The sequence below is a fragment of the Anabrus simplex genome, chromosome 2 (genome assembly GCF_040414725.1).
Source record: "Anabrus simplex isolate iqAnaSimp1 chromosome 2, ASM4041472v1, whole genome shotgun sequence".
Taxonomy (NCBI): domain Eukaryota; kingdom Metazoa; phylum Arthropoda; class Insecta; order Orthoptera; family Tettigoniidae; genus Anabrus; species Anabrus simplex.
In genome coordinates this window covers 373650469-373676303 of record NC_090266.1, presented here as the reverse complement: position 1 = coordinate 373676303, position 25835 = coordinate 373650469, and positions in this window count along the sequence as shown.

The following is a 25835-nucleotide window of genomic DNA, read 5'->3' as shown; positions in this document are numbered from 1 at the left end:
TTCCATTGTTGCCATAAGAACTATCGGTGTCGGTGCGACGTAAAAGAAATTATTAAAAATCCATAGCCTGATATGATGCAGTTCTCCGGCCACCCTATCCTGTGCTAACCTTTCAATTTCTACATAACTACTAAATCTTACATCTAATGTAATCTGTTTGTCGTGTTAATGTCTTAGTCTTACTCCTACCGTTCTTACCACCTACACTTACCTCAGAAACCAACTGAACAAGTCCTGTGTGTCTTAAAATGTGTCCTATCATTCTATCGCTTCTTGTGATCAAATTTCACCAAAGCATTCACTTCCCATCAATTCCATTCAGTATATCTTCCTTCGTGATTCGATTTACCCATCTCACCTTCCGTATTCTTCTGTACCACCACATTTCAAAAAAAGCGTCTATTCTCCTTCCGGAGTTAGTCATCGCCCATACTTCACTTCTATGCCACGCCCCTTAGAACCCTTTAATGCCCTTTAGCCCGTTAAAGCCCTTTAGTGCCATTTAGCTCTTTAGTCCTTTTGGGCCCTTTCGACGGATTTCACTGCATGCAAATTTTTACGCTGATTATTCTGAACAAGATTTTTACAGAAAGATTAGAGAAAAGTAGACTGGGAATTTCAAATGGTCGATCCCACTAATACTTCTTCAACTCAGCAAAGTCCGCCTCCGTAGCGTAACGGTTAGTGTTATTAGCTGCCGTCCTCAGGGGCCCGGGTTCGACTCCCGGTACTGCCAGAAATGTAAGAATGGCAGGAGGGCTGGTGTGTGGGGTAGAAATGGTACATGCAGCTCACCTCCATTGGGGGTGTGCCTGAAAAGAGCTGCACCACCTCAGAATGAGGACACGAGTTTACTGTCCGGCTTCATGGCTAAATGGTTAGCGTGCTGGCCTTTGGTCACAGGGGTCCCAGGTTCGATTCCCGGCAGGGTCGGGAATTTTAACCATCATTGGTTAATTTCGCTGACACGGGGGCTGGGTGTATGTGTCGTTTTCATCATCATTTCATCCTCATCACGACGCGCAGGTCACCGACGGGCGTCAAATCGAAAGACCTGCACGTGGCAAGCAGAACATGTCCTCGGACACTCCTGGCGCTAAAAGCCATACGCAATTTCATTTTCAACTTAGCAAAGGATGTTCATTGCGAAAATTATACAGCATTTTATTCCAATTACATACAAAATTAAACGACGTATTGGTGATTCTGTCAAACGGGTTTTAGTTCCAAAGGAATTTCTGGAGTTCGTCATGGTTAAAATGTTCTCAACGCTTACTATGGTTATCCAGGTTCATTCGATTTCATTGAAATGTACTTACTCTTTTCGCTATGCCGTTGCTCGAGATATATCAACTGCTAAACTATTACGTTTAACAGTACGTAGGTATAGGCAAATCGCATTATCTAATAATGGAGAAGAACTGGTTTCCAGAAGCAAAATGGTAGCAGATAATAAATAGACAGACTGTCGAAAGTACCTCTTACCCCAACTGCGTATATCTTCCCCATTTCGTCATGGGTAATAATTACAACTGCTTTATCCAAAATGACCCCGAGCGATGAATCTAATCCTAAATATGGTGTAGCACTGACGGATTTTTCATCTTTCTTTAAAAAATGAGATCTTTACTAAACATAAGTCAACTTGGATAATATTGATGATAGGGCTACTCATCACCTATTTCGAATTTAGAAGATTTTTTCAGGAATACCGGTATGTGCGTACCCCAAAACAAAGCATTTGCCTGTTTGGTGTCCGCTGAGTTGTGAAGTAGCAGATGAATGGGGTGCGGATGTGCAGCTTGGAAGGCGCCCAACGCTCTGCAGCAAGAGAGGCAATGCTGAGGCTCGCCCAGAAACAAAGGCTATAAAAGCCGCAAGGACGAACAGCACACAATAGACAAGCCAAGTAGTAACCTTTTTATTTATTTGTTCGTTAATGAAATACTCAAACTAGGCAGCTAAACTGCAGTGCGAAATTTAGCGAGAGGACATGATGTTCTCACTCTGTCGAGGAATATGACAGATCTATTTGCTTTAGTCCATGTGCAAATAAAATTTTAAACTGTGACCAAATTAGAGTTGCTATACGTCCGGGATTTTCCTGTATAGTACCGGATTTCAATAGTCTGTCCTGTTGTCTCAAAAGTCCTTTTCGGGGCTAATTAAAGTCCCGGATTTGATCAAAAGTGAATTTAAATACTGGTTTTTGCTTCGCAGGGACATTATCATGTGTTTATGTTTATGTCTGCTGTATGCATTGCTTAATTTCGGCCGGAACGGCGTTTCGGCACCTCCCAGAGAATTTCTTTTGGCACAGTGTTTCTAAGGGGATTGCTCAATAAAAAGTTACTGGAACATGTACAGAGGCGGACAGAAGTATTCAAATCTATGGATATGCAGCCTTAAATGTTGAATTAATCGACACTGAAGGCATACTTGATGACCAAAGATGGAAAAGTGTGAAAGTGCCAGAAGCATGTTCTCGAGTAAACGCCAATAATAGAGTGCCCGAGAACAATGTCACTTTCACCCTTCTCTACCAAAGGAGCCCATGAATTAATAATTACCTACGACCTTTGAAGTGCAAGTATACTACATCCAATAGATTTTATATATTGACATAACAATATTTATTCTCCATAAATTTCTTTAAATTTCATTAGAAAATACGAGAGTGATAGCACATTGACACAATGGACAGCACAGAGGAATTGCAGCGCGAGACGCTGTCACATTGATCCTTCCCCACCAAACTCAGCTGAGCACAATGGACTGTGGCTCTACCTGTTGAACTTCCTACCAACTAAACTAATGACCTCAGGCACATGCACAAGTTACCAGCATATTTGGCATGGCTAATACACCCCCTTATTTAAAACCCCACATTTTTCATATTTCGGCGCTTTCACCCTTTTCAATCTTTCGTCCTCAATTGTGTATTATTTCGTGATTCCACTGATGCGTTGTCGTGTGTTTCAAACACATATACAGTACACGAATGATGAGAATACGTGTGTATGTAGAGTGAGTTTCTCTCATCGGGTGGCCGGCAGGCGCGCCCAGCATATCTGCCTCCCGTTGACTCATCACTTCCCGTTACACAGCGCAGCGACAGCACGGGAATGACCGCAATTAGCGGTTCAGATCCGTGCTTAGAACGTGTATTCAGTGTTGGTTTGTCGCTCCAACTGTTCTCGAGTTGTGAAGTGTACTTCGCATAATGCCTATACGTGTGTAAACGGTAAAGGAAAGGGTATTTATGTACCATAATTCTGTGAAAAGAGAGTCTTGAAGGGGAGTCGTTAGGCGATTTGTAGCACAGTTACCAGGTGTACGCCCTCTACATAGAGAGGCTGTGCGGAAACTCGTAAACAAATTTTTGCTATTGGCTTTACGTCGCACCGACACAGATAGGTCTTACGGCGACGATAGGACAGGAAGGGGCTAGGACTGGGAAGGAAGCGGCCGTGGCCTTAATTAAGGTACAGCCCCAGCATTTGCCTCGTGTGAAAATGGGAAATCACGGAAAACCATCTTCAGGGCTGCGGACAGTGGGGCTCGAACCCACTATCTCCCGAATACTGGATACTGGGCGCACTTAAGCGACTGCAGCTATCGAGCTCGGTTTGAGAGTAAGTGGTTCTTTACTTGATAAGAAGCGAAGTGTTAAAAAACGTGTGCATAAGGAGGAAAAATTAAATGAAATCGCAGAAAGATTAGAACATATGCCTACAAAATCCCTAAGACGACAGTTCACAATTGGATTAGTATAGGAGAAACGTGGCTCAGAATCATTAAAATGGTCACAAATTTGAAGTTTAGTTTATCACAAGCAATGTCTTAGAATACTGTCACTGTCAATGATAAAGTTCAGAATTACGTGAAAATGACAAAGTCCACAATATCGTTAACTGGTAAATAAAATACTTAAATCTCCAATTACACTTCAATTCACAATTTCTACTGTAAATTCACTCGATTGACATACTCCTAAATATCATACAATGACGATTTAGTCGGAGAAAATGTTATAACATTTCATTCGTCACGACGCGGTAGAAACTTTACTTGCGACGTCTTCGCACAATTTAAAAGTGTTCGAGTGTGACTTCTACGTCTTCGCGGATCGCGATGGAGCATACTGTCGTTCTGTCATAATCGTAGAACACACTGCACACTGGCTATACGCTCAGTTCTTTGACCTATTTATACCCGGTTGCGAGCAGCACTCTGAATCAGGTGATGAAGGGGTGAAAACACTTCCCAAACTTCAACTTGTTATATCTTGGAAACCACTGGACGGAATGATCTCAAATTTGCAGGGTTATACTTTTAGAATATGGGGTACAAGCTAGTATTGGTCTCATGTTTATTGATCCAGGCATAAAAAAGTTTAAAAAATGGTTTCGAGAGTATTCTAAGGGGAGGCAAGCTACAGGCAGTGCTGACGTCACTTGACCTTGCTCTACTCATGCGATCTCCCTCACGCAGTGCAGTGAGAACGAGAACCTTCTCTCGCACAGCTGTTTGTACATCGTAACATAGCCGTTCGCTCATGAATAAAGATTTATAACTCGTATGTGCCAGGGCCTATGCCTTCCTGGTACAATACAAAAGTTGAAAAATTGAAAAACAGCTGGAATTGATAAGGTTCCAAGAAGAACATTCCAGGAATCATTAATGAACAAGGGGAGTGTGATTCTGAGGATCTTCAAAAGGCAGAAGTATTCAGTCAACAGTATGTAACGATTGTTGGTTACAAGAATAATGTCCAAATAGACGAGGTGACTAATACTAAAGAAGTATTAAAATGTACCTATGATAACAGTGACATTTACAGTAAGATACACAAGTTGAAAACTAGAAAAGCAGCTTGAACTGATAAGGTTTCAGGAGATATTGTGAATACAATGGGTTGGGATATAGTACAATATCTGAAGTACTCATTTGATTATAGTTTGCATGAAGGAGCGGTACCTAATGAATGGAGAGTTGCTATAGTAGCCCCTGTGTATAAAGGAAATGGTGATAGACATAAAGCTAAAAATTACACGCCAGTCAGTTTGACATGCATTGCGTGTAAACTTTGGGAAAGCATTCATTCTAATTATATCTGACATGTCTGCAAAATTAATTACTGGTTTGATAGCAGGCATTTCGGGTTTAGGAAAGGCTATACTATTGAAGCTCAACTTGTAGGATTCATGGAAGTTATAGCAGATATCGTGGATTCAGGAGGTTAAATGGGATGTATCGTGATTGACCTATCTAATGTTCGATAAATCAACGTAAGTATGTGAAACTTGCAGAGAGAAGCTGAAATTATCAGTTGGGACTGATATGTGATATTTTTAAACCATGTGAAAATTAATTCAGGCATACGTGTTTTGATTAGTTTAATGACATTATGGTAAAACGTTAATGATTGTACAACCTTTCTTTTGAGACCTAATAATGTTAACAGTGTTGTTTATTCTTAACAAGTGCACTACCAACTTGTCGTCAAAATATTAATTTTCGTTGAATATAATCTTGCGCTTAATGAAGCGGTTTTCATATAATAGTTTCTGTCAGTTAACCTTTAAATCAATGAATTCATTAATTACAATTATTCAAATAAACTTTTTCGTATTAATGTAACGTATTTTCTTATTTGTTTACATGTTCAATTGAACTTAGTTATTTAATGAGCTTAAATTCTTACTTAACTTAATTCATAGAGTTAATTTTCCACTTAAGTGATCTAGTCACATTTTTAAGTCTCTCTTATTCATACTGAACTTAGAGCGCTACGCTTGGTTGAAGAGCAAATCAATCAATCAATCAATCAATCAATCAATCAATCAATCAATCAATCAATCAATCAATCAATCAATCAATCAATACTGATCTGCATTTAGGGCAGTCGCCCAGGTGGCAGATTCCCTATCTGTTGTTTTCCTAGCCTTTTCTTAAATGATTGCAAAGAAATTGGAAATTTATTGAACATCTCCCTTGGTAAGTTATTCCAATTCCTAACTCCCCGTCCTATAAACGAATATTTGCCCCAATTTGTCCTCTTGTATTCCAACTTTATCTTCATATTGTGATCTTTCCTACTTTTAAAGACACCACCCAAACTTATTCGTCTACTGATTTTCTCCCACGCCATCTCTCCACTGACAGCTCGGAACTTAACACTTAGTCGAGCAGCTCGTCTCCTTTCTTCCAAGTCTTCCCAGCCCAAACTTTGCAACATTTTTGTAACGCTTCTCTTTTGTCGGAAATCGCCCAGAACAAATCGAGCTGATTTCTTTGGATTTTTCCAGTTCCTGAATCAAGTAATCCTTGTGAGGGTCCCATACACTGGAACCATACTCTAGTTGGGGTCTCACCAGAGACAAATATGCTCTCTCCTTTACATCCTTACTACAACCCCTAAACACCGTCATAACCATGTGCAGAGATCTGTACCCTTTATTTACAATCATATTTATGTGATTACCCCAATGAAGATCTTTCCTTATATTAATACCTAGGTATTTACAATGATCCCCAAAGGGAACTTTCACCCCATCAACGCAGTAATTAAAACTGAGAGGACTTTTCCTATTTATGAAACCCACAACTTGACTTTTATCCCCGTTTACCATCATACCATTGCCTTCTGTCCATCTCACAACATTATCGAGGTCATTCTTCAGTTGCTCACAGTCTTGTAACTTATTTATTACTCTGTACAGAATAACATAATCTGCGAAAAGCCTTATCTCTGATTTCACTTCTTTACACATATCATCTATATATATATAAAATAACTTGTCCTGACTGACTGATTCATCATCGCCGAGCCAAAACTACTGGACATAAAGAGATGAAATTTTGGGGATATATTCATATTAAGACGTAGGTGCTCGCTAAGAGAGGATTTTGGGATATTCCTTCGCTAAGGGGGTGAAAACGGGGGTGAAATTTTAAAATGAGTTGCTCTATATCTCAAAACTTTAAAAGTTTACAGATGTAAAAATTGGTATTTAGAATCGTCTTTAAAAATAAGGAAACACGTATTTTTTTGTTTTCAGAAAATCCCAATAGGAGGGGTGAAAAAGGGTGAAAATGGGGAAAATGGGTTGAATGCCTTTAATCAGGATACCGGTACCTATATCTCAGAAACTGAAGATATTACAGACCTGAAAATTGGTACGTTTGATCTCTTTTAAAAATAAAGAAACACGTATTTTTTTGTTTTTGGAAAATCCAATTAATGGGAGGGTGAAAAGGGGGTGAATTTTTAAAATGAGTGAATCTATATCTCCAAACTTTTAAAGTTTGCAGCTGTAAAAATTGGTATTTAGAACCTTCCTTAAAAATAAAGGAACACGTATTTTTTTGTTTTCAGAAAATCGCAATAGGAGGGATGAAAAAGGGTGAAAATGTGGGGAAATGGGTTGAATGCCTTTAATCAGGATACCGGTACTTATATCTCAGAAACTGAAGATGTTACAGACCTGAAACTTGGTACTTTTGATCTCTATTAAAAATAAAGAAACACGTATTTTTTTGTTTTTGGAAAATCCAATTAATGGGAGGGTGAAAAGGGGGCGAATTTTTAAAATGAGTGAATTTATATCTCCAAACTTTTAAAGTTTGCAGATGTAAAAATTGATATTTAGAATCTTCATTAAGAATAAAGAAACACGTATTTTTTGGTTTTTTGAAAATCGCAATAGGAATCGTAAAAATGGGTGAAAAAGGGGTTGAATGCCTTTAATGAGGCTACTTATATCTCAGAACCTGAAGATATTACAGACCTGAAAATTGATGTTTGGGATCTCTTTAAAAAATAAAGAATCACGTATTTTTTTGTTTTTCGAAAATCCAATTAATGGGGGGGGGGTGAAAAGGGGGTGATTTTTTAAAATGAGTGTATCTATATCTCAAAACTTTTAAAGTGTATGGATGTAAAAATTGGTATTTAGAATCTCCTTTAAAAATAAAGAAACGCGTAATCTTTTGTTCTCGGAAAATCCCAATAGGAAGGGTGTAAAAGGGTGAATAATGGGTTGAATGCCTTTAATGAGGCTTCTTATATTTCAGAACCTGAAGATATTACTGACCTGAAAATTGGTATGTGGTATCTACTTTAAAAGTAAAGAAACACGTATTTTTTCGTTTTTTGAAGATATAAATATTGGGGGTTGAAAGTGGGGGGTGAATTTTTAGAAATGAGTGTGTTTACATCTTAAAACTAAAAAATTTACAGATGTAAAAATTGGTAGTTAGAATCTCCTCTAAATATAAAGGAACACGTATTTTTTTGTTTCCTGTAAATCCCAATACGAGGGGTGTAAAAGGGTGAAAAATGGGTTGAATGCCTTTAATGAGGATACTTATATTTCAGAACCTGAAGATATTACAGAACCGAAAATTTGTATATGGGACCTCCTTTAAAAATAAAGAAACACGTATTTTTTTAGTTTTTGGAAATCCAATTAATGGCGGTTAAACAGGAGTGACAAATTGGGTGAATTTTTTGAAAGACTATATCTACAGAATATCTTGGAAACGTAAAATGTTACAGACGTAAAAAGTGGGTGTTTGGAATCTCCTGTAAATGTAAAGAAACATAGGTGATTTGTTTTTGGAAATCCACCTAAGGGGAACTCAAAAGTGGTGAAATTTTAAAATGAGAATTTTTACAGTATATCTAAAAAAACTTAACATGTTACAGAAGTGAAAAATGGTATTTTTTATCTCTATTAAACATAACGAACCGTGTATTTTTATTTTTCGGAAATACCACTTGGGTGGTGGGGGGTGGGTAAGAGTGACTGAAAATGGTGTTGAATTCTTTTAATTAGGCTACTGATATCTCAAAAATGAAGATGTTACAGACGTGAAATTCGATATTTGCAATCTGCTTTAAAAGTAAAGAAACACGTATTCTCGGAAAATCCAATGAGGGGGGGGGGGGGGGGTGAAAGTATTGAAAATTTAATTGACTTAATTGTATGAGAATGCAAACATCTAATAAAAACTAAAGTTGTTACAGACGTGAAAATTCGTATTTAGATCTCCTTTAAAAACAAAGAAAAACGCGTTTCGGTGGGGAAACCATCTTGGAGGGTGGGAGTGTAAAGGAGTTGAATTCCTTTCATGACGACACATAAATCAAAAGCTGAAGAAGTTAGAGTCGTGATAATTGGTATTTAGAAGATCTTTTACTATTAAAGAAGCAAGTATTTTTTGCGGGAAAATTCACTTACGGGTGGGGGGGAGTAGTGTGAGATGAAGTGAAAAAAATAAATTATTTTTATGGGGATACTTATATCTCAAAACTGACGGCAATAGACGTGAACATTGGTGTTTGGAATCTCCTTTAAACATAAAGAAACAAGCCTTCTTTTAATTTTTTTTTTGGGGGGGGGTTTGCCGGTAAATAAACTTAACGGCGGTGGGGTGTAGAAGGAGGTGAACCCATTGATTTTACTGTTCTTAATGTACTTATAAGTATCCTCCTTTGCTAAGGCGGCAGCGCGCGGGCCTCTCTCACAGCTGGGTTCCGTGGTTCAAATCCCGGTCACTCCATGTGACATTCGTGCTGGAAAAAACGGAGGTGGGACAGGTTTTTCTCCGGATACTCCGGTTTTCCCTGTCATCAGCCTTTCCAGCAACACATAATAGTAATAATAATAATAATAATAATAATAATAATAATAATAATAATAATAATAATAATAATAATAATAATAATAATAATAATGTTCCGGACCGTCGTCAAATGTGCGGATCGCGCAGGAAACGGCTCCTGGACGGGTAATGAATTAAGAATGCAGTCCGGCCGCGGGTTCAGTGCCGCCAAAGCACCCAATATGACACCACGCCGGATCTCCTGAAGGATTTTATACATATTAAAATGATTATAGGAAAAGATGGCAAAGATTTACGGAGCCAACTGACCGGGAGGAATACCTGAGCCTAGCCCGGGAAGTACGAAATCGATTGCTGGAAAGGAAGATTGAAAAATGGGAAGAAACGTGCCGTAATCTAATAGAAAACGAGTCAGATCGGGAATTTTGGTGGATTCTCACAGAAAACGAGTCAGATCGCGAATTTCGGCGGATTATATATCTAAAACAATAAGCATTCAATTATAAATTTCAGTACAATACCGTAGCGAAGCACGGGTATCTTGCTAGTTTGTATATATAAGAAAACATAAAGGTCCAATAATACTGCCTTGAGGAATTCCCCTTTTAAATATTACACGGTCAGATAGAGCTTCGCCTACTTGATTCTCTGAGTTCGATTTTCTAGAAATATGGCCACCCATTCAGTCACTATTTTGTCTAGTCCAACTGCAGTCATTTTGGCCAGTAGTCTCCCATGATCTATCCTATCTAATACCTTAGATAGGTCAGTCGCGATACATTCAATTTGACCTCCTGAATCCAAGATATCTGCTATAACTTGCTGGAATCCTACAAATTGAGCTTCAGTGGAATAACCTTTCCTAAAACCGAACTGCCTTTTTTTTTTTTTGCTAGGGGCTTTACGTCGCACCGACACAGATAGGTCTTATGGCGACGATGGGATAGGAAAGGACAAGGAGTTGGAAGGAAGCGGCCGTGGCCTTAATTAAGGTACAGCCCCAGCATTTGCCTGGTGTGAAAATGGAAAACCACGGAAAACCATTTTCAGGGCTGCCGATAGTGGGATTCGAACCTACTATCTCCCGGATGCAAGCTCACAGCCGCGCGCCTCTACGCGCACGGCCAACTCGCCCGGTGAACTGCCTTCTATCGAACAGGTTATTATTTTCGCAGACGTGTCTAATAAAATCAGAAATAATGTTTTTCCAAAGCTTACATGCAATGCATTTCAAACTTACTGGCCTGTAATTTTCAGCTTTATGTCTGCGACCCTTTCCTTTATACACAGGAGCTACTATAGAAAGTCTCCATTCATTTGGTATAGCTCCTTTGGCTGGCAGGAGCCTGGTACAAGTAAGTGGAAGAAATTACATTTTTTATGATAACCTTCATTAGAAGCTAATAATTTCACAACTTGTTCAAGTTTGATTGGACATCACTGCATCTCAAAGTAAGGCTCCATACGGTGCTTGTAGGGTATCATGTTGAGATATTTATTCGGTGGACAACCTTGTGCGGAAAGGAAAGTTTGGAGATCGTCTACGAGATATTGTTTTCCAAAATTAAAACAATTTGGCCTACGGTTTCGCTTTAAATTTGACTTTTCAGTTTTCAGGTTATACTGTATTTCGTGCAGTGATGTTTTAAAGACGAGATCGCCTTCCCTCGAAATCAAAAGTGCGAGGAAACTGACTTAATTCATAATACGTTTTTGATAATGATTAATCTGTTTTGTTTGTTGTTTTTCGTGTTGCCATTTAACGTAAAATTTAATGGAGTTCATTGCAATTTTTTAAAATTTAATTTCCTTTTTTAAATAAAATATCAGTCGGTAAAGCCCTATTATTTTATTTAAGTAGTTATGACTTCTTGTCCGCCTCTGTGCTGTAGTTGTTAGTGTGATTAGCTGCCACCCCTGGAGGTCCGGGTTCGATTCCCGGCTCTGCCACGAAATTTGAAAAGTCGTATGAGGGCTGGAATGGGGTCTACTCAGCCTCGGGAGGTCAACTGAGTAGAGGTGGGTTCGATTCCCACCTCAGCCATCCTGGAAGTGGTTTTTCGTGGTTTCCCACTTCTCCTCCAGGCAAATGCCGGGATGGTACCTCACTTAAGGCCACGGCCGCTTCCTTCCCTCTTCCTTGCCTATCCGATCCAATCTTCCCATCCCTCCACAAGGCCCCTGTTCAGCATAGCAGGTGAGGCCGCCTGGGCGAGGTACTGGTCATACTCCCCAGTTGTATCCCCGACCCAAAGTCTGAAACTCCAGGACACTGCCCTTGAGGCGGTAGAGGTGGGATCCCTCGCTGAGTCCGAGGGAAAAACCGACCCTGGAGGGTAAACAGATTAAGAAGAAGAAGAAGAAAAAAAAGAAAATAAGAAGAAGAAAAAAAGAAGAAGAAGTTATGACTTCTTTCGTACTCTATCGGTTATTCGATGAAGTGCCTACGACGGACACACTACACCCTGAAATTAAGAAAATGTTGGCGGTGATACAACCAATTAGAGTATACAGTGCATTATATTACCAAAATGCTTCATCTTGAGGTCCTGAGACAAGATCGGCAATTGAGGTTAGTATGTATGCTTGTATGGTAAATATAAAGACATAGGATTGTAATGTAATATGTTTCGATAAACAAATCATATGCTGAATATACAAGGGAGCATTTCGCCCATATCTGAAAGCAAGACTGCTAAAAGGAAGTAAAAGTGAAGCTTAATCATGCTTTACTAGACATGCTAGGTCTGCGTGATATGTCCGGACGATTAAAACATTTGTTTTAGTATACACCAGGGACCTTTAAAAGGTTTCATGTCTGGTAAAACTGACGAAGTTCGCTCAAAAAAAATGTCTTTATTCATGCAAGCAAACCCCAAGGAGGTTTATCATTCTTTCTTAATCTGCCTACCCTCCAGGGTTGGTTTCCCCCGGACTCAGCGAGGGATCCCACCTCTACCGCCTCAAGGGCAGTGTCCTGGAGCGTGAGACATTGGGTCAGGGGATACAACTGGTGAGGAGGACCAGTACCTCGTTCAGGCGGCCTCACCTGCTATGCTGAACAGAGGCCTTGGTGGGGGATGGGAAGATTGGAAGGGATAGACAAGGAAGTGGGAAGGAAGCGGCCGTGGCCGTATGTTAGGTACCATCCCGGCATTTGCCTGGAGGCGAAGTGGGAAACCATGGAAAACCATTTCCAGGATGGCTGAGGTGGGAATTGAACCCACCTCTACTCAGTTGACCTCCCGAGGCTGAGTGAACCCCGTTCCAGCCCTCGTACCACTTTTCAATTTTCGTGGCAGAACCGGGAATCGAACCCAGGCCTCTGGGGTGACAGCTAATCACACTAACAACTACACCACAGAGGCGGACTGATACATTAATTAAGAGGTAATATGACTATATTAACTTAACAAAGTGGACAGTTTGCAATATATTAACTTAGTTTTACTTCACTACGATACCCCAAAATAAAGAAGTGATATTGACGAAGTCTTATATGGTCAGTTTTGCCAATAGATAGTGCAAGTGTATCTGCCCGTTGCCAGCAAAATTACCTAAATTACCGGGCGAGTTGGCCGTGCGGTTAGGGACGCGCGTCTGTGAGCTTGCATCCGGGCGATATTGGGTTCGAACCCGACTGTCGGCAGCCCTGAAGATGGTTTTGTGTGGTTTCCCATTTTAACACCAGGCAAATCCTGGGGCTGTACCTTAATTAAGGCTAAGGCCGCTTCCTTCCCATTTCTAGGCCTTCCCTATCCCATCGTCGCTGTAAGACCTATCTGTGTCGGTGCGACGTAAAGCGAATAGCAAAAAATACATGACCTATACTAGTTGATTGCTACAACCCATTTTTTTTTTTGCTAGGGGCTTTACGTCGCACCGACACAGATGGGTCTTATGGCGACGATGGGATAGGAAAGGCCTAGGAGTTGGAAGGAAGCGACCGTGGCCTTAATTAAGGTACAGCCCCAGCATTTGACTGGTGTGAAAATGGGAAACCACGGAAAACCACAACCCAATTTAAAGAGGAATGTAGAGTAACCATTTGTCACACATATCATAACCTATCATATTTGAAACAAAAGGATATCGTCGCAGTACAGCTAAACCTCGTATCTCCCAGTGCTCTTGCTTGCAGGAGCAGTTTTAGGGGGGAACATTGACCGTCAGCACTGGTGGTTATGAAAATTTGGTAGAAGGAGTGGTTAGGAGCAATCCCGAAATATAATTCACTTTACACTGTGAAAGTGCTTCTAGACACCAGAAAGTAAATCAATCGGTATCCTTTATTTGGCAATAGAGGTATTAGCCCTTGTGGCAAATTTGAAGTAAAATAACAGCTGAAAGGCCCCAGTCGCCAGGTGCCGACATATGGAGGTGATGCCATCTAGGCTGCCAGCGTGTCAATTTCGAAGTTCCGTTTTACTCGAACAGATCTCAGTAGTGTACCAAAACTCTACTGGGTGACCTATGGCTTAGTTTTTAATTAATTACATTTACCACCAGAGATATTTGACACGCTGACATTGTACCGTTTTGAATGACGAGATTTTTTCATTTCTTTTTTTTTGTAGCCTTCAAAAATGCGATGCCAAACCGATAGGTGTGAGAAATGTGCGAGGGCTACCTGCGCAGGGCCGGAGCGAGGACAAATGACCCACTTTGTGACGATCAACAACGGTACAATGACTGGACGCAGCCGCGAGTTGGCCGAATCATTCAAGCTAGGACGGGTAGTTATTCCCTGTATCCAGTAGACAAAATAGAAAGATGCTAAGGATATAAACTCTTATAGTATGGCAAAACATCCTGCCGAAATGGCAAGAGACATCTCTGAGATGTCTACGTAGATTGTATACAATCGCTTGATTGACATCCGAGTTGTCACCGGATCAACAATAGCACACATCGCCTCTTGTGTTGCAATACAGGTAGAATTCCCATAAGAGGAAAAAGATGGATTTTGGATAGAACTTGAGTCATACGTACATTCTATTGATGCCAGGGAACATTCGTTAATCGGTGGAGACCTCAACAGCCATGCTGGCTACTCAAGGGATGTTTTCGAATGAGTGCATGGTCGATTCGGGTTTGGCGTGTGTAACGAAGCTGGTGAACTCCTTGGAATGCGACTTGGCAAAAGTAATTACGTTCTTCAAGAAAAGACAGTCCCACATCCGCATGTGCGCTGCTCTGGCATTTTTGAAGCCAGATGACATCGGTGAGGGACGGCTGGTGATCTACTATTCTCAGTTTCCGTCTACAGAAAAACTTGCTGACTTTTCAACTATTTTGCAGACGTATGGCTTCAAACAGCGAGATACCAATCACTACGTGGAGCTGTTGCAAAAAGCGACATGGAACATGAACGTTGTAGAGGGATGGCATCACAAGATCAACTCTTAATTGGAAATCTGCATCCTCCATTCGATGATTTGGTGGACTGTTTAAAGAAGGAAGCAGAAGCGATGAACTTCATGCTCCTGAAACTGCAGCTCAATCGTGAAGGTGGTGGTTGTGATTACTGTTTTATGAGGAAGTATAACTAGGCAACCATCCTTTATTAACACTAATCAGAGTGAAAAATTGATGGGGTCCAACACTTCGGAAAATGAAGGTATCGGTCAAAGAAAGACAAGGGCCTCCAAGGCGTGAAAATGAAATACTCCCTAGGCCTCGCGACCTAATACAGTCGGAGTTGGTAATGAGCAAGAGTTGATCAAGGGTGGTCGGATAGGATAGATAAAAATGAGGAGCCTGGCACAAGTGGAGGAACTGCCATGACACAGTTAAGTTCCCCGTGGTCACAAGCCATACTCCCAGGTTAAGAGCCCCTCGGTCACCTTTTAGTCGCCTCTTACCACAGGCAGGGATACCGTGGGTGTTATTCTACCACCCCCCACACATAGAGGGAAATCTTGGAGGTAGGGGGAGGAAAACGAAATATGTGAAGAAAGACGACAGGATTGAAAGAAACCCTTAAGAAATATCAGGAAACCAGCGACAACAGGTCCTACTTAAAGGCAATTTCTTCGGAAAACTAGCCTAATATCTTGCGGCATCAGGTGTTCCTAATATAAATAGGTATACACATAGACACAAAATCAAAACGACGCTTACCGGTACCTGAAGTCAACAAAACTTATTGACGAAGCTTAGTTACAGCTGATTTTCAACACGCCAAAATGAGTTTAACTCAATCATTATGCCAGACCAAAGCCTGGATAAAGTGTGATGGGAATCACCATTTACTGTTGACCAAATTATCATGTGTACTAGAGTGTGAAGGTTGTAGGCCTACAGAAATTCCAATATCGTAATTACTTTCCTCGTTTTATTTTATTTTAAGTGATATAGGTTTGGAATTTTTAATTTGTATATTAATATTTCTATCACAGGTGGAAAGCAAAGTGCCTGTTTTTAAACGTGTTTTAACCATGCGTCAACTTCCAGACAGTGTTTCTCGAAACCCAGTCATCTGATAGAATCCAACTTTTAACACAATACACACTGGGATGTTTCGTAATTTCTTTATAAATTACAGAATTGTACAATTCCAAAAAAACATCACGGGATAGAGTGTACTTTATAATGAAACACTTATTTCTTTTGCTAGTTGTTTTACGTCGCACAGATAGGTCTTACGGCGACGATGGGACAGGAAAGGGCTAGGAGTGGGAAGGAAGCGGCCGTGGCCTTAATTAAGGTACAGCCCCAGCATTTGCCTGGTGTGAAAACGGGAAACCACGGAAAACCATTTTCAGGGCTGCCGACAGTGGGGTTCGAACCTACTATCTCCCGAATACTGGATACTGGCCGCACTTAAGCGACTGCAGCTATCGAGCTCGGTATGAAATATTTCAGCATAAGTGCATTAAACATAACATGCATTCCCTATAATGCATCTAAGTGGTACTGAAAAAGTTTCAAAGAAAAAATTACGCATTATATAACTGAGAAATTTTCACTTTGCGGTTACTGCACTGTTAGCGTATACAAATAAAAGTATATATTGCACGTTTACGAACAGCTTTTTTAACCGGCTTTATCAACATTCGTTATCAGTATAGTAGTATGATGTACTAGTAGTAATATAACCAATTAAGCCAGACCAGAAAGCATTGGAACGACATAGAGAAGCGCTGCTCAGTGCTGTCAGGCTGATGATATCACGCATCACTTCAGCGAGGCGACATATTCCAGGCCGCAGCGGGCCAGTCCTTACTACACTGGTGGAAAATAAAATACCAACACCAAGAACGAGTTGTGCTAGATAAACGAAATGCGGGAGGCGTGCTTGCACATCTGAAAGATGAGCCCATTCACATTTAGATGTTAGTCGACGAAGAGTGGTGCTAATAGCGCCAGTGCAAAGCATGTTTGCTTTAAATATGGACTGTACACCTCGTGAGCGTCAGTCATCGTCCGGCGTTAACGTTGTGAGGTAGGTGCCAGTCAAACATGCCTTCAAGAAGATGAAGAAGGCAGTATCAGCAGTTTACTGAGTTTGAACGGGGCTCTGTAATAGGGCTACGAGAAGGTGGATGTCCCTGCCGCAATATTGCTAAGGAACTTTGCAGGGATGTATCCACAGTGCATTGGCGATGGTAGCAATAGTCACGGGAAGACACTGTCTCAAGTAGATCGCGGTCCGGCCGCACACGGGCCATTGTGGAGAATGAAGACCACCGTATTCGCCGCATGACTGTAGTGGATCGTACTGCATCCACAGCAGCAATAATAGTTTCAGTTTGCACTGGGGCAGCCGGCCCCGTGGTGTAGGGGTAGCGTGCCTGTATTTCACTCGGACGCCCCGGGTTCTATTCCCGGCCAGGCCACCGATTTGTGCCTGGATCTGATAGCTGGTTCACGGTCCACTCAGCCTACGTGACTAAAATTGAGGAGCTATCTGACGGTGAGATGGCGTCCCCGGTCTAGAAAGCCAAGAATAACGGCCGGGAGGATTCGTCGTGCTAACCACACGACAATTCATAATCTGAAAGCCTGAGGGCTGAGCGGCGGTCCCTTGGTAGACCATGGTCCTTCTGGACTGTTGCGCCATGGGGTTTGGTTTGGTTTGGTTTGGTTTGGTTGGCACCGGAGTGACTCAGCGAGCTGTAAGAAATCTATGACTTGAGGGACAACTCCGAGCCAGACTTCCTGTAGCGTCCATACTACGGTACTAACTCCGAAACAATGTCATCTGTGACTATGGTGGTGTCAAGCTAGAGCTCATTGGAGGGCGGAGTGGAAACCTGTTGCCACATGAGAGCCGTTTCTGACTTGGTGCCGGTGATAGTCGTAGGTTGGTAAGAAGGAGGCCAGTTGAGGGCTTGGAATCAAGCTGTCGGCGGCGTCGACACATTGGAGCTACACCGGGAGTTACGGTCTGGAGAGCGATTTCCTTTGACAGCAGGAGCACTCTCGTCGTTATGTCAAGAGCCTTGACAGCGGATTTGTACGTCAGACTGGTGACTGTGAACTGGATGTGCTGCCATTCATTCGCAGAAGAAAACAAACACCCACCTCCTGAAAGAGAATAAAATCTCCGACACAGTCAGGAAACGAACCTGGGGCTCTCTGAACCGAAGGTATCAAAGCTGACCTTTTAGGCCTGGAGCCGGAAAATATAATCAATTATTGCGTTCGAAACGTATTTAGAAGTAGGAGTTTCTTTTTTTTTCCTATTTGCTTTACGTCGCACCGACACAGATATGTCTTACGGCGACGATGGGATTGATGGGATTGGAAAGGCCTAGGAATTGGAAGGAAGCGGCCGTGGCCTTAATTAAGGTACAGCCCCGGCTTTTGCCTGATGTGAAAATAGGAAACCACGGAAAACCATCTTCAGGGCTGCCGACATTGGGGCTCGAACCCACTACCTCCCGATTACTGAATACTGGCCGCACTTAAGCGACTGCAGCTATCGAGCTCGGTTTTGCAGTAGTCGAGGGGGTATTTTCAAACAGGGTAACGCTCGTCCTCACACCAAACGTGCTCTACAGTGTGTCGACCAGTTGCCTTGGCCTGCGAGATCATCACACCTTTAGCCCATTCAGCAAGTATGGGACGTATTAACCGTTGTTGATTTGACTGACCAAGTGCATCAGACGTGGTATTCCATTCCACAAAATGATATACGGCACCTATACTACACAATGCATGCACGTTTCTATGCTTATATTCAAAATCGTGGCGACTGCATCGGTTATTCATGTACCACCTTGTCACATGTTTTCTCCTGCATATTTGAGCCTATGACCTGGAAACTCAAATCGAGTAAATATGTTACCTAGACAATTCCTTAGCCTAAGGCGCATTCCAGGGGCTGCCTGGCCGAGGGGGTAAAGGCATGCTAGGTTCGCTCGAAAGGACGTGGGTTCGAATCCCCGTCAGGAAGTCGTAAAATTTAAGAAACGAGATTTCCACTTCCGGAGATGCATATGGCCCTGAGGTTCACTCAGCCTACACCAAAAATGAGTACCAGGTTAATTCCTGGGGACAAAGGCGGCCGGGCGTAGAGCTAGCAACTCTACCCCATCGCGTGCCGAGGTTAACAATGGTGGAAGCCTTTAACTTCCACTCCTCCAAGGGCCTTCATTGCCTGTACGGAGGTGACTTTGCTTTACGTTGCTAAGCAGCATTCCTCTAAACCTCTAAAGTTGGGCTCTAATTTTCCGCCAGTGTATATGGTCCTGCTCTTTTCACGACTGTATCGCACATGTGGATCTGGGCCTGTTTTCTGTCTCAATGTCTTTCCTAACGCCAGCCCTATGTGGTTGGATGCATTTATGGTGGCATGCTTCTGTGGTGATTGCTAGTGTGGTCTGTTTATAAAGAAGTGTGCTTTAAAAAGAAAACAAACATCCACCTCCTGAAAGAGAATAAAATCTCCGACACAGTCAGGAAACGAACCTGGGGCTCTCCGAACCGAAGGTATCAAAATTAACCTTTTAGGCCTGGAGCCGGAAAATATAATAAATTATTGCGTTCAAAACGTATTTAGAAGTAAGAGTTTCTGTGAAGGTATTCCAACACTTTATTCCAGACCACCAGAGCTCTGGAAGGAAGTTAGATACGTATCGACCACTATTTGTCATACTGGGGACACGTGCCGGATGTAAACAGGAAAACTCAGCGGTGTGCTAATGTGTGTCAGATAAGGGACATCAAAGTGAACGTCGCATCTGTCTTATTTAGCTACGATTTTAATGGTAGATATGCAAGATATGTCTTCATATCAATTTAAAAAATCAATGTGTATTAAATGACAGTGATGACAGCGAAACACTCGGTAATAGACATACTTACGTACGTAAAAACAAACAAACATACATACATACATACATACATACATACATACATACATACATACATACATACATACATACATACATACTGTCCCCGTCACATTAATGGGTTAATGAAGTTTGAGAAATAATGTGTGCAATGAATGCGAGGTGTGAGACTTGTCATTTGGGAATATTTTACTTCGTATTCACGGCAAATTAGGCTGTTGTGGTTTTCCTCGGCCACAAGCGAAACCAGTTTTGTGCTGTTCAGCTCTCGTATCACCACACGTGTCACCGAGCAGGGAGCTTCAATGCAGTATAGTCCTTGCATGTGTAGAGTGTTGCATTCCCGAAAGCCAAGCACGAGTCTAAAAGCTGCTGTCCAAGCATACGAGTAACCAATTATGAATGTGTTTTAAATACACACCTCCATGGACACAGGAACTGTAAGCCGAGCTCGATAGCTGCAGTCGCTTAAGTGCGGCCACTATCCAGTATTCGGGAGATAGTGGGTTCGAACCCCACTGTCGGCAGCCCTGAAGATGGTTTTCCGTGGTTTCCCACTTTCACACCAGGCAAATGCTGGGGCTGTACCTTAATTAAGACCACGGCTGCTTCCTTCCCAAACCTAGCCCTTTCCTGTCCCATCGTCGCCATAAGACGTATCTGTGTCGGTGCGACGTAAAGCCAAAGCCAATAGCCAGCCGTAGGGTACAGAACTCGGATACTTCCCCACTTGTTCTTACGTTATCATTCCTAAATTTGGATACTCTGACTTGCTCGCCGATTCTACGGAGCAGAGTTTACTGAAATATGAGCGATAACATTACCAAAACGTGACGTGAAATTGATAGTTTTCTCCTTGAAGATAGCGCTCTAGCCATCTGTGTTGTAATTCAGTCTGTCTCTCACTGCCCGAGTGTTAGGTTGGTCTGCACGTGAAACCAACAATGCAGGGATCGAAAATGATGAGCAAACTGGGATTTCAAATGTGCTTCTTGATCTATTTTATACTTCATGGCGTTATCTGCTCTATTGTCGGCTCTATTGTGCCGCACCAAGCCTGCCTTGGTGATGCACTACCTTTATTTTACTTCTCCTTGACTGTCGTTTTCGCCATTAGCGATAACACTACCAAAATGTGACGTAAAACTTATAGTTTTCTCCTTGAAGATAGCGCTCTAGCCATCTGCGTTCTGATTCAATCTGTCTCTCGCTCCCCGAGTGTTAGGTTGGTCTGCTCGTGAAACCAACAATGGAAGGATCGAAAATGATGAGCAAACTGGGATTTAAAATGTGCTTCTTGGATTTACTTATTTCAAAGCTCGGCTCTCTACTGAGAGTCATTATTCTGATTGACGTAAATATTTTTGTGATTCTGGATATGCTGTCTCAGGTATTTCCCGTGAGTGAATCACCTACAACGTGCACCCCAGATATTTCTGAAATGAACGGTACCGTTGATGCACTATTTCTATTTCTTCACAGAAATGAAGTGTAACCAAATGCAAAGCAAAGTTATCTCCGTACATGCCATGAAGGCCCTGGGAGGGGTGGAAAGTAAAGGCTTCCACTATCCGTAACATCGACACGTGGTGTGGTAGAGTGGTGAGCTCTACTCACGGCCGCCTATGCCCCCAGGAATTAAGCTGGTACTCATTTTTAGTGTGGGCTGAGTGAACGTCAGGGCCATGTGAACCTCTGGAGTTGGAAATTTCGTTTCTTAAATTTCTCGTCTTCCTGACGGGGAATCGAACCCACGTCCTTCTGGGTGAACCGAGAACGCCTTCACCGCCTCCGACTGGCAGACCCTGAAGGCCCATTATCAACCGGTACAACGCAACCCAACTCGTTTAGGACAGTTGTATGAGAGTTACGTTGCACGTTCTCCGTCAAGTGACGCAACTCTTCTGTGACGGTCAAATCAAAAGTTTGTCAACCTGCTCCAGAATGGCAAGCCGTGCGGTTCGTAATCGGAATGTTGTCGTTTCGTACTGGCATTTCAGAAGACTTCAAAGAAGGGGGAAAGTTTGTATTTATCATTTCATTCATGAAACACAATCACGTTTAGCTTGTGCGTTAGCCCAAGAACTTGAAGAACCCGAAGGAAAGTTTAAAGGATTTGACAGGATATCCAGGGAAATGGTCAAAGAGCCGGTTGGAAAACTTGGCCCAATAATCAGGAATAAGGACACAAGTTTGGTAAAGATCAACATGCATATCACTCAAATCAACTCCCACCCATAGAAGTGTTGTATTCAGAAACAATGGCTGGTCTTTTCACGTGGAATTACCAACGCTGCACTTCACTTGAAACACCGCAGAACCGTCTGGGCGCTGGAAGGCCAAAAATGGGTGGAGATGGTCTCCAAGCAGCTCAACATTCCTCGTACCATTCAAAGCCTCTTCCAGAACAACTTGGGGGCCCATTCCATACCAGGAAAATGCACCCCAGACCATAACAGAGACACCAGCGGCCTGGACAACACCATCGAGGCAGGCGGGATCCATCGCTTCGTGTGGTGTGCGCCATACACGGCGCCTCCCATTGGCATGGTGCAGTTGAAATTGTGATTCGTCCGACCATATCACGTTACGCCATTTTTCCAGTGTCCATCCCTGGTGACTGGCGACAAATGCGCGTCATTGTGCCCGACGACGTTGGGTTAACAGTGGCACCCGTGTGCGGCATCGGCTCCCATACCCCATAGAAACCATGTTCCTACGGACTGTCCACTGGGAGACGTGTCTAGCATGGCCTGTGTTGAATTGAGCCGTGATTTGTTGCACGGTTGTCCGTCTGTCACTATTGACAATCCGTCTCAGATGTCTCCGGTCACGGTCATCGAGGGTGACTGGACGGCTGGTCGTTCGTCTGTTGTGGACGGTGACTCCCGCATTCAACCATTCACGATACACCCTGCACACGGTAGATCGTGTGAAGCCGAATTCCCGCACCACTTCCGAAATCGCACTTCCTATCCGTCGGGCACCGACCAGCATACCCTGTTCGAACGGTATCAGCTCACGACGACGTTCCATGTTACACCAGTCACATGCACAGCCACTGCTCACAAGGTCTCCTATACAACTCGTTTAGTGTGGTGCGCAGACAACACACCTGCGCATCAGTGCTACGTTATCCCATGACATTTGCTCAGTCAGTATATAAGCGAATCATGCAGACCCAATCGGGTTAAACATTTGAATGTGTAAAATGCTAATATGTAAATGTTAGGCAAGTCTGTTTAGCTGATTTATTCATAAAAATTCTAACTCAGCGAGTCCATGTTGACAACACAGTGATCATAAAATTCTCTTTGATAAATTTTGTTTGAGTATCCATCCGATACTACGTCACGAAAGGCCAGTTGAGGCCATATTTGATTTTATGCTAATTTAGATAATAGTAATATAACAGGGAGCAGTAAACTCCCCAGCTGAGGTGTGTTTTCAGGAAACTCCTAATTATTCATTGGAGCAGTGACAATTCATATAATGCAATGTATATTTTATGATTATAATATCGGTAACTGACAACAAGTCTAACACTGCTCAGAGTTACTTTATATAACAGTTACTGTATTTGACAGTTTTAAATGAAAGATAACTAAGGTTACATCTCTTTTAATCAATATTGCACACGTGTGGTATCAGGAATTAATTTCAATTGAATTAATCAGTTGTGGAGAATTGTTGATTATGGCGTGACCTAACTATTGATTGTTATTTCATAATTTTGAGTAAATTTAATGATTTTATAGCCCACTTAAACTTTTGGGTATTTAATTAATTTCACGATTAAAATAAATTAATTAGTAAACATTTAATCTGGTTCATTCTCATTTAGTATTTATAGTATCCGTAGTACTTAATTCCCTTATGTACCAGCTTTAGAAGAAGAATGCGGAACCGGTCGCTCCCAATGCAGATGAGAGTCTCCGAGAGGTAAGTATGTTTATTAACAGAGCGCCTTGGCAGAATCCAAGAGACGTTTACCGCCGCTTCGACGTTTCAAGGGAACAATATATAAATTGATAAAATTAAATTATGAAATCAATGAAAAGTAATTTAACAGAACAACCGTTATGAACGGTTTAAAACAGTGGGGCAGGCAGGATGTTGCAAGAGCGATTTCATTAATTGGAGTAAACACGTTAATAAGGTTGTAAATGAAGGTTACAGATGTTTTCATAATGCGGAACCGGTCGCTCCCAATGCAGATGAGAGTCTCCGAGAGGTAAGTATGTTTATTAACAGAGCGCCTTGGCAGAATCCAAGAGACGTTTACCGCCGCTTCGACGTTTCAAGGGAACAATATATAAATTGATAAAATTAAATTATGAAATCAATGAAAAGTAATTTAACAGAACAACCGTTATGAACGGTTTAAAACAGTGGGGCAGGCAGGATGTTGCAAGAGCGATTTCATTAATTGGAGTAAACACGTTAATAAGGTTGTAAATGAAGGTTACAGATGTTTTAATATTGTTATGAAGGTATTTAGGGGTTGTGAAAATGTAAAGTGGGGGGGGGCGTATTAAGTGTCCGGTAAAACCCCAATTAGTGTATGCCTCCAGTGTATGAGCCAACGGCCGTAGCCGTATTGAGACACCAGATCCCGTGAGATCTCCGAAGTTAAGCAACATTGGGCGTGGTCAGGAGTTGGATGGGTTGCCACGCGCTGTTGGTGGGGGGTAAGGGAATGGAGGAGCGGAAAGGAACTGGCCACCCTACCGCACGTAAACTCCGGCTCAGGAACACCTCTGCGGAGGTTCGGACCTGCCTTCGGGCAGAATAACACTTACCTTACCTCCAGTGTATGAAACGTACTCCAGTATTTTAGTGTTGGCTACTGAATGCATGATTTGAAGCAGTGTATCGATTCATTCAAGTGTCCGAGTGAATCGATTCACAGGAACGGCGAGCTCACGGCACACGATTCAGCTTACTCCCAGCGGACAGTGCTGAGTGGCGCACTCACTGGACGTTGACGGGGAGCCGAGCTTCCGCTGCAGCGAGACAGTGAATCATGGCACATCGAAAGAATCGTGAACGAGCGCGGCTCAGTGAGACACATGATACACACGGCTCCTTATCGGCTCACTGGACACGCGGAGAGCCGAGCTTCCGCTGCAGCGAGACAGTGAATCGTGGCACATCGAAAGAATCGTGAACGAGCGCGGCTCAGTGAGACACATGATACACACGGCTCCTTATCGGCTCACTGGACACCAGGAGAGCGAGTTTCCGCTGCAGCGAGACATACAGTGAGCCATGCTACACTGAAGGAATCGTATGCTATAATGGACTCTCGAGCTCAGCTCATTTGAAAATAATACTCATTTGCATTCACTGTCCTCTTCTTACAGGGAGGTTTAAATAATAGATGGATTTATTTGCAGTGTTAAAAAGGTAGTCACAACATAATTCTGAAGTAGGTAGGCCATTAGGTTATACTATTTATTAGTTTAATGAATCTTAGTATTATAACTTAGTTGACATGTGACAATTAAACTCGACTCTAGCCTGCCCTATGACTATGAGTCATGCTCATGACCACTCAAAAGTACCTCTTTTATATTGGGAAGAACGGCTCAGTATTCTCTCAGTTCATATGTCACATCGTTGCACAAGACTTCAATCATATGTGGACAGACGCAATAACAGTATGTTGAATCAGAAAACCAGCGGTCTACTGTACATCTCGGGTAGCCTATACAAAATATGACGATTAAAAAAATCCTCAGCTGATAGAAAAATACTTTTTTAAGAAAAACGACTGAGAGAGTTGTCGTGCGGTTAATATCGCGTGGCTATGCGCTTGCATTCGGGGGATGGTGGGTTCGAATCCCACCGTCGGCAGCCGTTAAGATGGTTTTTCCGTAGTTTCCCCATTTTCACACC